Genomic DNA, 12,135 nt, shown 5'->3' on the forward strand with positions numbered 1-12,135 from the left:
GGGTAAACCCTAATCCATACACTTTGGGTTATGATCCATATTCCATGTGGGCTAACTCCTCATGGAAGCTTACATAATCTTAGCCCATCATGGATCAATAGCCCAAACCATATATATATATATATATATATATATATATATATATATATATATATATATATATATATATATATATATATATATCATTGATTTACATAATCAGTTCCCGTTAATTTAATTAGTCTCTTTTGATAACCATATTAGATCCAAATTAATTCTTGATCAATATTAATTAAATAGTATGATTGCATATTAATATATTAGAACTTATAATATATTAATAAATCATAAATAACCTCTTACTCAAATATCCAGCCTCAAATTGTCCTGGTGATATGCAACCCGAATGGACCATGCTACTCTCGGGTCAAGTACATACCAATTATAGTTATGGGCTTAGACACCTAATCCAACATTACACGGACCACAAGAGTTTGAGGTACCTCACAGATCAGCCGAATATGAACATGAGGCAACGTCGGTGGTTAGATGTGTTAAAGGATTATGATTGTGAGATCCTTTACTACCCGGGTAAGGACAATGTAGTGGTCGATGCTCTTAGCCGTAAGGAGGTGGCAGCTCCGATTCGAGACATGTCTGAGGATGACAGTGATTACTCCGTTGTTGAAGCAGATCGAAGAGGCGCAAGTCAAGAGTATGATGGAGGAGCTCCGAAAGTGTGAGCGGATCATAGGCCAGGTGGCCTCATTTGACTATGATAGTCGGAGGTTGTTGACCTTGCATGGGAGGGTCTGGGTTCCGTACTATGGCAGAGTACGACATGTTTTGATGGATGAGGCCCAAAATTCGAGGTTCTCCATCCATCCTGGGGCAACAAAGATGTATCAGGATCTTCGCGCTGATTGCTGGTGGCCCTGCATGAAGCGACCTCACAGCAAGATGCAACTGTTGGATATTCCCGTGTGGAAATAGGAAGACATCACCATGGATTTCATCACCAAGCTTCCCAGGACCGCACGTGGAGTAGATTCGATATGGATCATTGTGGATCGGTTGACCAAGAGTGTACATTTCATCCTGATCTAGGAGAGTATATCGGCTGAGAAGCTAGCCAAGATCTACGTTTGCGAGGTGGTGGCATGTCATGGAGTGCCCGTTTCGATGGTGTTAGAACGAGATGTTTGTTTCACTTCTAGAGTTTGGAAGCGGTTTTATGAAGAGATGGGCACTCGTCTCTACTTCTGCATCGCTTTTTCACCCTTAGATGGATGGGCATAGCGAGAGGACGATTCAGACTCTCAAGGACAAGTTGCGCGCATGTGTTTTGGATTTCGGTGGTAGTTGGGATACGTATCTTCCGTTAGCGGAATTTTTGTATAACAACAGTTACCACACCAGCATAGACCGACCTCCCATCGAGATGCTCTACAGGAGGAAGTGTAGGACCCCAATCTGTTGGGGTGAGTTCGGACAGAGGGTCATGGAGAATACTGAGGTAGCACTCAAGACTACTGAGACGATCTAGCAGGTACGGAGCAGGATCCAGACTGCTCAGGAAGCGGGGCAAGCTATACCGACAAGCGTCGTTCAAACTTGGAGTTTCAAGTGGGCGACATGGTCCTCCTAAAGGTGTCACCTTCGAAAGGTTTCATCCGGTTCAGAAAGCGGGGCAAGTTGGGCACCAGGTACATCGGTATGTTCAAGGTTTTGGCTTGGGTGGTCCGGGTTGCTTACCTTTTGGATCTTCCAATAGAGCTCGGTCAGATCCATAGTACTTTCCATGTCTCCCAGCTGTGGAAGTGCTTAGTAACCTTTCTCGACAGCCTGAACTACATCGAGAGACCAGTAACCTTTCTCGACAGGAAGACGAAGAAGTTGAGGAACAAGAGAGTAGAGCTGGTGAAGGTACAGTGGCAGCACCTTAAGGTCTCAAAATGGACTTGGGACCCCGATGAGGAGATGAGGGAGCATTACCCAGAGTTATTTCCAGACGCAGCGGACTTCGAAGACGAAGTCTGATTCAAGTGGGTGAGAATTATAACACCCTTTTGGTCCCTTGTATATTGAATTACTGCTTTTGAACCTTGTTATTAGGGAGTTTGGAGGAAGGAAGGACCATTTCTGCCAACTTCGGATTTTGGAGGCGGAGCCGAACACGGGTTGTTCCCCTGAGGAACGCGCTGCAACTTCAAGGACGAAGTCTGATTCAAGTGAGGGAGAATTATAACACCCTTTTGGTCCTTTATATATTGAATTACTGCTTTTAGACCTTGTTATTAGGGAATTTGGAGGAAAGAAAGACCATTTCTGCCAATTTTGGATTTTAGAGGCGGAACCCAAACACGGGGCGTTCCCTGAGGAACGCGCTGCATTCCCGTGCTGAATGCAAACCCTAATTTTTAGGGTTTAGGACCTATATAAACAACATTATGACTCAAGCCATGGCCTCCTTACCAGCTTCTCAACCTCAGAAACCCTAGATAGCCTCTCATTCCTTATTCTTGTGTGTGTTTTGGCCTTGTGAAGTTCTTTGTGGTGCTTAGGAGTTTGAAAGGAGAAAGAGGAAGCTAGTGAAGAAGAACTTGAGTATCTTGAGCTCAAGAATCCGGGATAGCATCACCTTTTGCCACTCTATGTTAATGGAGTTTTGGAGCTTTTTGGGTCCTAAGAAAGGATTTTTATGAGTCCAACCCATTTTTGGACTTAGGGTTGCCACCCTTAATGCAAATGGTGTCCCTACATCAGTAAAGTTTCCATCTTTGAGGTCTTAATGGGTTCATGCAAGAGTTAGGACTACACATATGGAAGTTGATTGTTATTTCTTGAGATTTGGATTTAGGGGGACATGCAAAGTCGCCAAGTCCATGACTTTATGATTCTAGAGGTCCTAAATAGCTTGGATCTGTGTTTGGATAGCATGGCTTAAGCATTAAGTGCTTAATGGCCCGTTTTTGAAAAATAGACGCGAACGCCCTGCGTAGGTCTTGGGAACGCGATGTGTTCCCACTGGGACTTGCGATCTGAACCAAGTAGGAACGCCCAGCATTCCACAAGGGAACGCCCTGCATTCATTGCGTCAGTGGGCCTTTTTGGGCCATTTCCTTGGACTAGTTGATTATGGGCCTTAGTGGATTATTATTTTGGGCTGATAATGGATTTTATTGCATATTGGACTTGAGGGAAGGCCCATATGAGAAGTTGGGCCCAATTTAGAAAATTGGGCCATAAGTGGGCTATCCCGGATCCTTAAGCTAAAGATACTCAAGTTCTTCTTCACTAGCTTTCTCTTTCTCCTTTCAAGCTCCTAAGCACCACAAAGAACTTCAGTAGGCTAAATGGACCCTTGGGCCAATCCTTCTTAGGTGAGTTTTCCTCCAGTAGGAACGGTTCGAAGGCACCAATGTCGGTCCGGTTATGTATGTTAGAAGATATCGGACTAAGGTTCGATGTCAGGCTGAGCCCAATGTAGGTTTATATGTTTCTGGACTTCGGTCTGATGTCGGGGAAATCCCGAGGAATGTTTGTATGCTTGATGTCTTCGTGATTCTTGCATGTGTTTGTTTATGTGTTCTGGGCTTCGGTCCGATGTCGGGGCAAGCCCGAGGAATATTTAGCTTATATGTTACGTTTATATGTTTCGAGCTTCGGTCCGATGTCAGGGCAAGCCCGAGGAATGTTTATATGCTTATGTAATGTTTTTATGCTATATGCTTGGTGATATGTTATATGTATACCAGACTTTGGCCTGATGTCGGGCGGGGCCCGATGTAGCGGGCAAGGCCCAATGTATATTATTATGTGATTATGTGTATGGTATGTGGTAGTTTGGGGAAACTCACTAAGCTTCGTGCTTATAGTTTTCAATTTTGGTTTTAGGTAGTTCCGTTAGTAAGGGGAAGAGCTCGGGATAACTACATCGCACACACCACAACGTTTTAGCCTGGGATGATTTACTCTTATATTTGGAAATGTGATTTTGATACAGTGTTTTGAGATATTATCACTTATGTTTTTATGAGACGATCTGGATTACTATGGTTTTATTTATAAATTTTAACGAAAGTTTTGGACTGTAGTTTTGGGATGTTTCATGATTTGTGTGGTTACAGTCCATTGACTTTCATTTTTAGGGTTTTGGTCGTTTTAAGCATTTTTCGTTGTGTTTTTGGTCCCTCCCAAAACTGAAATGACTAACTTGCCCTCTTAGTATTTTTTTTAATACTTTTTATCTATTTAATTTAAAGCTTTATTTATTAAGAAAATATAACCCACACACATACATACATAACACACACATACTTTCTTTCTTTCTTTCTTTCCATCTCTATCTCCTATTAAATACCTCCAGCCACTCAGTTGTCGGAGTCGGGGTAGAGAAACACATAACCAAAGAAAGAACCCACCAGCACTAGCCACTGTAGCCACAACCATAGCCTCGTCCTTCGGTCACTACCAACCTACACGTGCCACCTCCATTTGAAAATGGCAATAACCCCTACTACCTTGTCTGATTAGTAGTCTCGCTCAACTATTCCCTTGGCAACCTAGGGTTCAAAGATTACAATTGCCTCCATTTGCAAAGAAATCGATGAATTTTAAGCTTGGAATCGACAAAAACTTATTTGTATTATATCTCTTCCTACTTCTGATCTTTGTCCTTTATGTTTAATAAATCCTTCTTATACTCTCGTTGATCATTTGATTTGATACTTTACTTTGAGGGAAATTGATTTTTTGTTACTTTTTGTCTCTTGAAACATGGGGTTTGTTCCTTTTTGTTTAGACCTTGTTCGATCAAGTTACCTTAAGGATTCATAAAACATATGATCCGATTTGCAGACTCTTGTTATTTGTTTTTTGTTGTGCTATTAAATATTCTAGGGGTTCTTGTTTCAAGCATCAATTTGATTTGCATATTATCGATTCAATTTGTAGATTACTAGTTTGATATGTAGGTTCAAGCATGAATTTTGATTTGCAGGTTCCAAAATTGCTTTGATGTTGGAACTGAAGTTTATTTGAATGTTGAGTTTAGAAATGGATAGAAGGGGTGTATCAAGATAAAATACGGAGGTACCTTACTGTGGCGAATGGGTTTAGGATGGAAAACAGTGGTGGTGGTGACCGTGAACGGGTGAACTGCAACTATTTCCCCAGGTAAGTTTTGTGTTGGAAATCAAAGCTAAAATCAAGAGAAAAATCAAGAAAATTGGGAGGTACAATAGATCAAGCAACTATTCAATAACGATAACGAGGAGGGGATTGTTGATCGATGTAGATCTCGTCTGCACTGGTTTTCAAAAGTGAACTCTAACGAGGTGGAATACAATGGCGATCGTGGTTGTTTCATGTTTTCAGCGAGAGAGAGATAGAGAGAGAGAGAGGTGGTTAGATATGGGGAAAAGTGGGGGTTACGGTGTATTTTATTTTAGCTTTTTTTTAATGTGTAATAGAAAGAAAAATGAAAAAAGAAATTATATAAGGGTATTTTAGTCATTTCAATTTTGGAAGGGACCAAAAAACCTAGGGCTGTAAACGAACCGAACAAACATAAACAGGGCTTGTTTATATTCGTTCGTTTAAGTTAACCGAACAAATGAACGAACACGAACAAATAAACAAACAAGTTTTCTTATTTATGTTCGTTCGTTTAACAAATTGCGTTGTTCATTTTTGTTCGTTTATGTTCGTTAAAATGTTAAACGAACGAACATAAATGAACAAAGATAAACAAACATAATTCAAACATATATGAACATAAATAAACATATAATATGATAATGTAATCAAATACAGTTAAAAATATATGAATATTGAGAGACTTATATGAACGAACATAAGCAAGTGTAAACGAACAACATAAACGAATGTTTGCGAACATAATTGAACGAACAAGATCATTGTTCATGTTTGTTCGTTTAACTAAACGAACGAGAATTTCTGTTCATATTCGTTCATTTATTAAATAAACGAACTTCCCGCCGAATGGTTCACGAACAGTTCACTGAACGTTCGGTTCGTTTATAGCCCTAACCAAAACCACAATGAAAGATGCTCAAAAAGGACCATAACCACACAAATAAAAGTTAATAGACTGCAACCACATAAGTCAGCAAACCATAGGGACCAAATTTGCAGTTTACTCTATAATAAAAGATGGTTTCTTTTTACAAGTATTTTGCTCCTAATGTTCCCAACATAGGAAAAGTTTTTTTACAAGTATTTTGCTCCTAATGTTCCCAACATAGGAAAAGTTTTTGATAAAACTATACAACTGATGTTTATTTATCTGAGTTGGTTCGCTTGGAGTTGATAACTAGACGAATGTTGATTGAATCAAGAGGAGGAGATGAAGAAGAGAACTTGGTTTTGTAGGTGAGTCATTTCTATTAATTTGATTGTTATTGTTTAATTATTTGGAAGTTCTTTTGTGATTTAATTATTTTGCTATTATCCGATTCTCATTATTTTAAAAATTTTCGAAAGTTTTCACCTAAAATAGTCTTTTTAGGATCATATGCAAGAAATAACAACAAACATCCATCAAGTTTTTCCATTATGACAATTTATTTTATTTTATCATGGTAAAAAAATATTTGAAGAATATATTCGATTATAGCACTATCATCTAAATACAAAACAATTTTCACAGCTATAATCAAGTATAATTTTCAAAGTACATTGGCACTGCTAAAAAAAATTAATAAATGTGCAATACTCTAATTAGATAGATGTCTCAATGTACAATGTCTTAAAAAGAAGAGAAAGATTATAATTACCATGCTATAACAGAAAAGAAAAACAATAATAAACAAATAATTGAAAATACATTGTTATATTTTGCATTTAGCTTTTCTTTTTTGGAAAAGATAACAACACATTTTCAATTATTTGTTTATTATCGAATCTTACTTTCATTTCCTCAATTTATTTTTGTGTATTACAACATCTTACCTTCATTTCATTCTATTACAACATTGTACATCTCAATATATTTCTTATTAGTGCATTGTATTTTGAAAAACCTACCCAAATATAGTATTATACTTCCATTTTTTTCTTAACATGACATGATACTTAAAAAACTTTATCCAATCCTAGTAGTAAAAATTGATTTGTATTTGAATGGTATCATTATAATTTTGTATATTTTTTTTTCAAACATACTTTAACACGTACAAATGTAAGTACAATGCTATCACAAAAAATAACAAAAATACGTTTCTATTTCTTACATTTATCATTTTTTTTTCACATAAAAGTTATAAAATTTACTCAAATTTTACAGGCAGAACTGTTATTACAACAAGGATCCATATAGAAACTACCTCATCTACGCATCAATTCACTCCAAAAAACTTAGATCAAATAACTTGTGTGAGTGAAGGTGCAAACGTGTGTATAACCAATAACAAATCAAAAAGATAAAATATTGACACAATTATCAACAATAAAGAATCAAAAAGACAGAATATTGACACAATTATCTCTATCTTGAAAGGAATCGAAGTAAATTTAACAAAATTGACAAAACCCAACAATATTTCATAAGAATGGTATGCTCAAATTCGACAGACAAAAAATGAAATGATGTCTCATTTAGCTTTGGCAACGCTTGGTTTTTCACAGTTTGAAGATAGTCATGATCATTTATATCGCCGTTGATAGAAATATGTTTTTTATGGTATAAATTTGTTTGAATATAACCCAAAAGTACAGTGACCATTTAAATTATCGTTTTTTATGGTATAAATGTGTTTGAATATAACCCAAAATTACAGAAACTAAAGATTTTAAAAAGGATGAATGAGAGGTTGTATATAGATCTTGTAGTTGGTAAAACTTAAAGAAAAAATAACTAATTTATAAGTTTGTAAATGGATATTAACATGGTCGTATGCCTTTATTTGAGAGGCTTGTCACATATTTTTTCTTTGTTATTTTGTTGGGAAAAATATGTTTGTTTGAATAATATTTTATCTAGTAATGTTATCCAATAATACGTTGTTTTTTCTATGAAATACAAGTTATTATCATTTTTAGATTATCGATTAATATTTCAAAAAACTAATGTTTTTGTGTATATTGTAACTTAACGTTCAAGTAATAAAAGATGTATTCTATGTCATGAATAAATTGACTGTCATGTTATCTATCATCAAGATATCTATTTCTGAACGCTAATAAATAATATTAGGTAATGTATAGTGCTATACCATCAAATAATTAATGGAATGGGTACCTTTATCTAAATGTTTATTAATGACATAGAATATTATAGAATAAGATATAACTCGACCAACTTACCACGTTCACAAGAGACAATAGAGACAATAGGTACCTTTATCTAATGTTTGTTGGGTCTTAACATGCATGTTTATTGATTTTGGTTATCCAAATTTTTTAATAATAATAATAATAATAATAATAATAATAATAATAATAATGATAACGAATTAATGATAATAATAAAGTTTGAACTTTAACGAATTAACGATAATAATAATAGCTTGAACTTTAAAATTACTTAGATTTAAAAGCTCGATATTTATGTTTTTATATTGTATAATATAGAAGATTATTATTTTTTATTTTATAGCCAGATCAATGAAATCAAAACTTTGTAATATATAAGATTATAAAACCAATAAATATTTAAAAACATCATATTATATTATATTATATTAAAATATATGAATATTATAGTTTTGTATTTTTATATTTCGGCCACACATGTTTTTTATTTCATACTTTAGCCCCCAAAACTCATTTTTTTCGACAAATTTGGTCCCTAGATTATAGTTTCGTGGTTTCATACTTTGGACACAAAAGTTTCTTTCGTTGATAAATTTAACCCTTATACTTTTGTATCTTGGCACTTTCCACCCCTACTTTGTAGAATGTCACTTTCAACCCATCTACTTTGTTAAATGTCAATTTTATCCCCTCAAACTTGAACATTGGCATTTTCCACCCCTTAAAATTGTGTATATTAGCATGTTTGCGCATTTTGTCCCTACACTTTTGTATGCTGGCAAGTATCGTCCCCCCATAATTATACCCCCCGAAAACCGTGCATACAAAACAAAACATAGTAAACAAAACCTTGTTGGCGTCTCCCGTAGAGTAAGAACCGTACAATTTCTAGTTAATATGTAATTGTTATCATAAGGTTGTTAAAGGAAGCACAAATAAATTCAAAAGGTAGCATAATATTTGTTTATGACTAGATAATAGATCGATTGATTACGTAAATGAGAATTACATTTGAATATATAGGAACTCTTTAAACCCTAACCCTACACACTTACATCCCCTCCCCCCCTCCCCCCCCCCCCCCCCCCCCCCGTACACACACACAGTTTAATCGAAGGAGACGATTAAATTGAAAAACAAAAACATAAAACATAAAACATATATGAAGATAAAAAGTAGAAACTAGATCTCTGGTGAAGTCGGTGCCAGAAACTGGTAGGGTTTTGGCAATATTAACAAAACTAGATCTTATGGGCAGTAGAAGGATGTGGAGGAGATCAAGAACTGGACTCATTAGTTGTAGCGAAGACAGTGGCTGGATCTCCAGGTGGTAGTGGAAAATAGATCTTGAGACAACTATGAAAACGATGGATTTAGCTGTTAGAACTACATGCAACTATGGCGGGGAAGAATTCATACTCTAATGAAGTCAATGCTGAAAGTAGCTAATGTTTTCTTTAGGAAGAGAAAAAGGGGAAGATTTAAGAAAAGAAAAAATGGACATGTTATGCACCTCCAACAACTACTAAAGAAGGTCTTCGGAGGTGGAGGTCGATGAACAAGGGTTTGATGGGTTTTATAGGTTACATTAAGCACATTTTCACATCAGAATTATCACATAATCTAGTTATATAATCTAGTTATGGGCACATACAACCTATGGATCTATCTCTTCACACAATATAGCAACATACTATTGAAACTAATAGAAACCCTAGGTATAATCAAAATTCAAAGAATGAAATATATACCTTAGTGTTATAATCGTATATAACACTTCAGAATCCTCATATTTGCTTCAGAAAGCTATCACCAAAATTATGGATGTCTCTAATGGCTCACACCTAAACCCTAGAAACTATGGAATTGATTTAGAGAAAGACGAGAGATATGTAATTTTCAACCTAGGTTTCTCAAAGGACAGATGGCCAAAATTTGTAACCCTATGGGTCTTTTTATAGATTTCAGATGTCAAAGGATAAAACCTAATTTGAATATTAAAATAATATATTATAATCCTTATTCAAATCAGTTCCCATATATACATTTGGAGGCTTCCAGAGATCCTTGGAGGAGCCTCAAAAATTGTCTGGTGCAAGGAGGTTCTAGAATCTCTCATTTGCTTAACTTTTAAGTAATTATAGCATAACCCTTATACCTAAAATTAATTCTAATTAGCCCAAAATTAACTTCTAATTAATTTTGATTAATTCTAATCAATTTATAATTCATTTATTAATCATATAATAAATTAATAATTCATTTTCACTCTCTTTTAATTTAATCCCTAATTATTTCTGGATATGAGGACAATCCAAAAAAATACTTTGTTTTTACTCACTAGAATATACCAATTTAGTTTAGACCTTATACACCTTAATCCAACATGATTATGGTTAGCAGTAAAGGGTTGAACTTATATAATGATCGATAATAGATTGTGTGATTACTCAAATGGCAATTATATATAAATATATGAAAATACATAAACTCTAACCCTATACACTAACAATTTACTATCAACAATTTACCATCCAAGAAAGGATGAAGTCAATTAGATGTTTCTTTTTGCGCATTTGCAAATCAAACATATGTGATAGAGTTGAGGCACCGAAAAACTCGACCACCAACACCTACAACATGAGAGAAGAGTGGAATCAAAGTACAACCGACCTTGAGGTTTATTTTTTATGAATTTCATCGATCTGTCTATCAAAGTAAGACAAAACTTTACAAGTTCTAACATTATTAACTTAAACTTAATTTGTCACATAGACTTATAGTTATCTAAACCAACCACCTAGTGACCTATCGGGTAAAACATTGACATATTATATGAGGGGATAGTGTTCAAGATTTTGATGTTTCAACTAGGAGTTGGCTTGAAGGATGAGCCCTTTTCCTATATCCTTGCAAAGCAGGGAGTCGCAATGGATGATCAAAAACCCATTTTTTTGACTTATAGCGATCTAAAACACACACACACACAAGAATACATACATACATATATACATACATACATACATATATGCGTATATATATATATATATATATAAGAGGTGTCATTATTAAATAATTTTCATGTCGACAAAGGAATCAAGGAACAAACTCATCATAAAAAAGAGATGTGTGTATTATGAATGAAGAGTATGTAAAATAATTTTTAAACAATTGAACCACTCATGCCAAAAATATCAATTTGTGTACGGATAATATTTAAAATTCAATAGAAGTTGTAAAACATCATTTTATACATATTTAGGGCCGGTCCATTGGTTTTCGATGCCTATGTCGAGATAGTGAACTAATGCCCACCAAATGATAAACCAAACACATCATTTTAAGGGCATCCTCTATACAACAATAATCAAGTTCTTACCACCATATTTGATATAAAAATATGGATTTGCCCTCATCTTATTCATCTGTTATCACATTGCTTTTATATTACCATTTTCAAACCTTAAAATCAAACACATAACCAATGACAATCCAATTTAAAATTAAAATAATCTAAATCAAAACCACTCAAATAAACAAATCGATGACACTGTCAACCTTCTTCATGATTGCAAGAGAATCCCACTCAACCTCCCTATTCCTAGTAAGGTGCATCAATTTTTTCAAGAAAAGATTAAAATGTTGGTAGCATTTTCTTTCAATTTAAACAAAAACAATACTTCTATGCAACATATTTTTGTCGTACTATAGATGAATTTCATTTTAAACTTTCATCATCGCCTTTGTTTACTTCGCTCCATGCAATTTCAGTTTATCTTTTATTTGCTAAATTAGCAAACCTTTAATTTGAGATATATGATATGTTGGGTTTTGAGTACTATAACACTCCTATGGTGCACATACAACCCTAATAGCTTT

The 12,135-nt window shown here is 34.9% G+C and overlaps 1 long non-coding RNA gene across 1 annotated transcript; it reads left to right on the forward strand.

Annotated features, from left to right (window-relative positions):
- The first annotated feature begins 4,262 nt into the window (after nucleotides 1-4,262).
- Nucleotides 4,263-5,502, forward strand: LOC145071394 (uncharacterized). The gene is made up of 2 exons (XR_013690432.1): nucleotides 4,263-4,624; nucleotides 4,982-5,502. It is a non-coding gene; the product is annotated as an uncharacterized LOC145071394 (long non-coding RNA).
- Nucleotides 5,503-12,135: the final 6,633 nt, after the last annotated feature.

The sequence above is a fragment of the Lactuca serriola genome, chromosome 8 (assembly GCF_051521515.1).
Source record: "Lactuca serriola cultivar US96UC23 chromosome 8, Lser_US96UC23_V15, whole genome shotgun sequence".
Taxonomy (NCBI): Eukaryota; Viridiplantae; Streptophyta; class Magnoliopsida; order Asterales; family Asteraceae; genus Lactuca; species Lactuca serriola.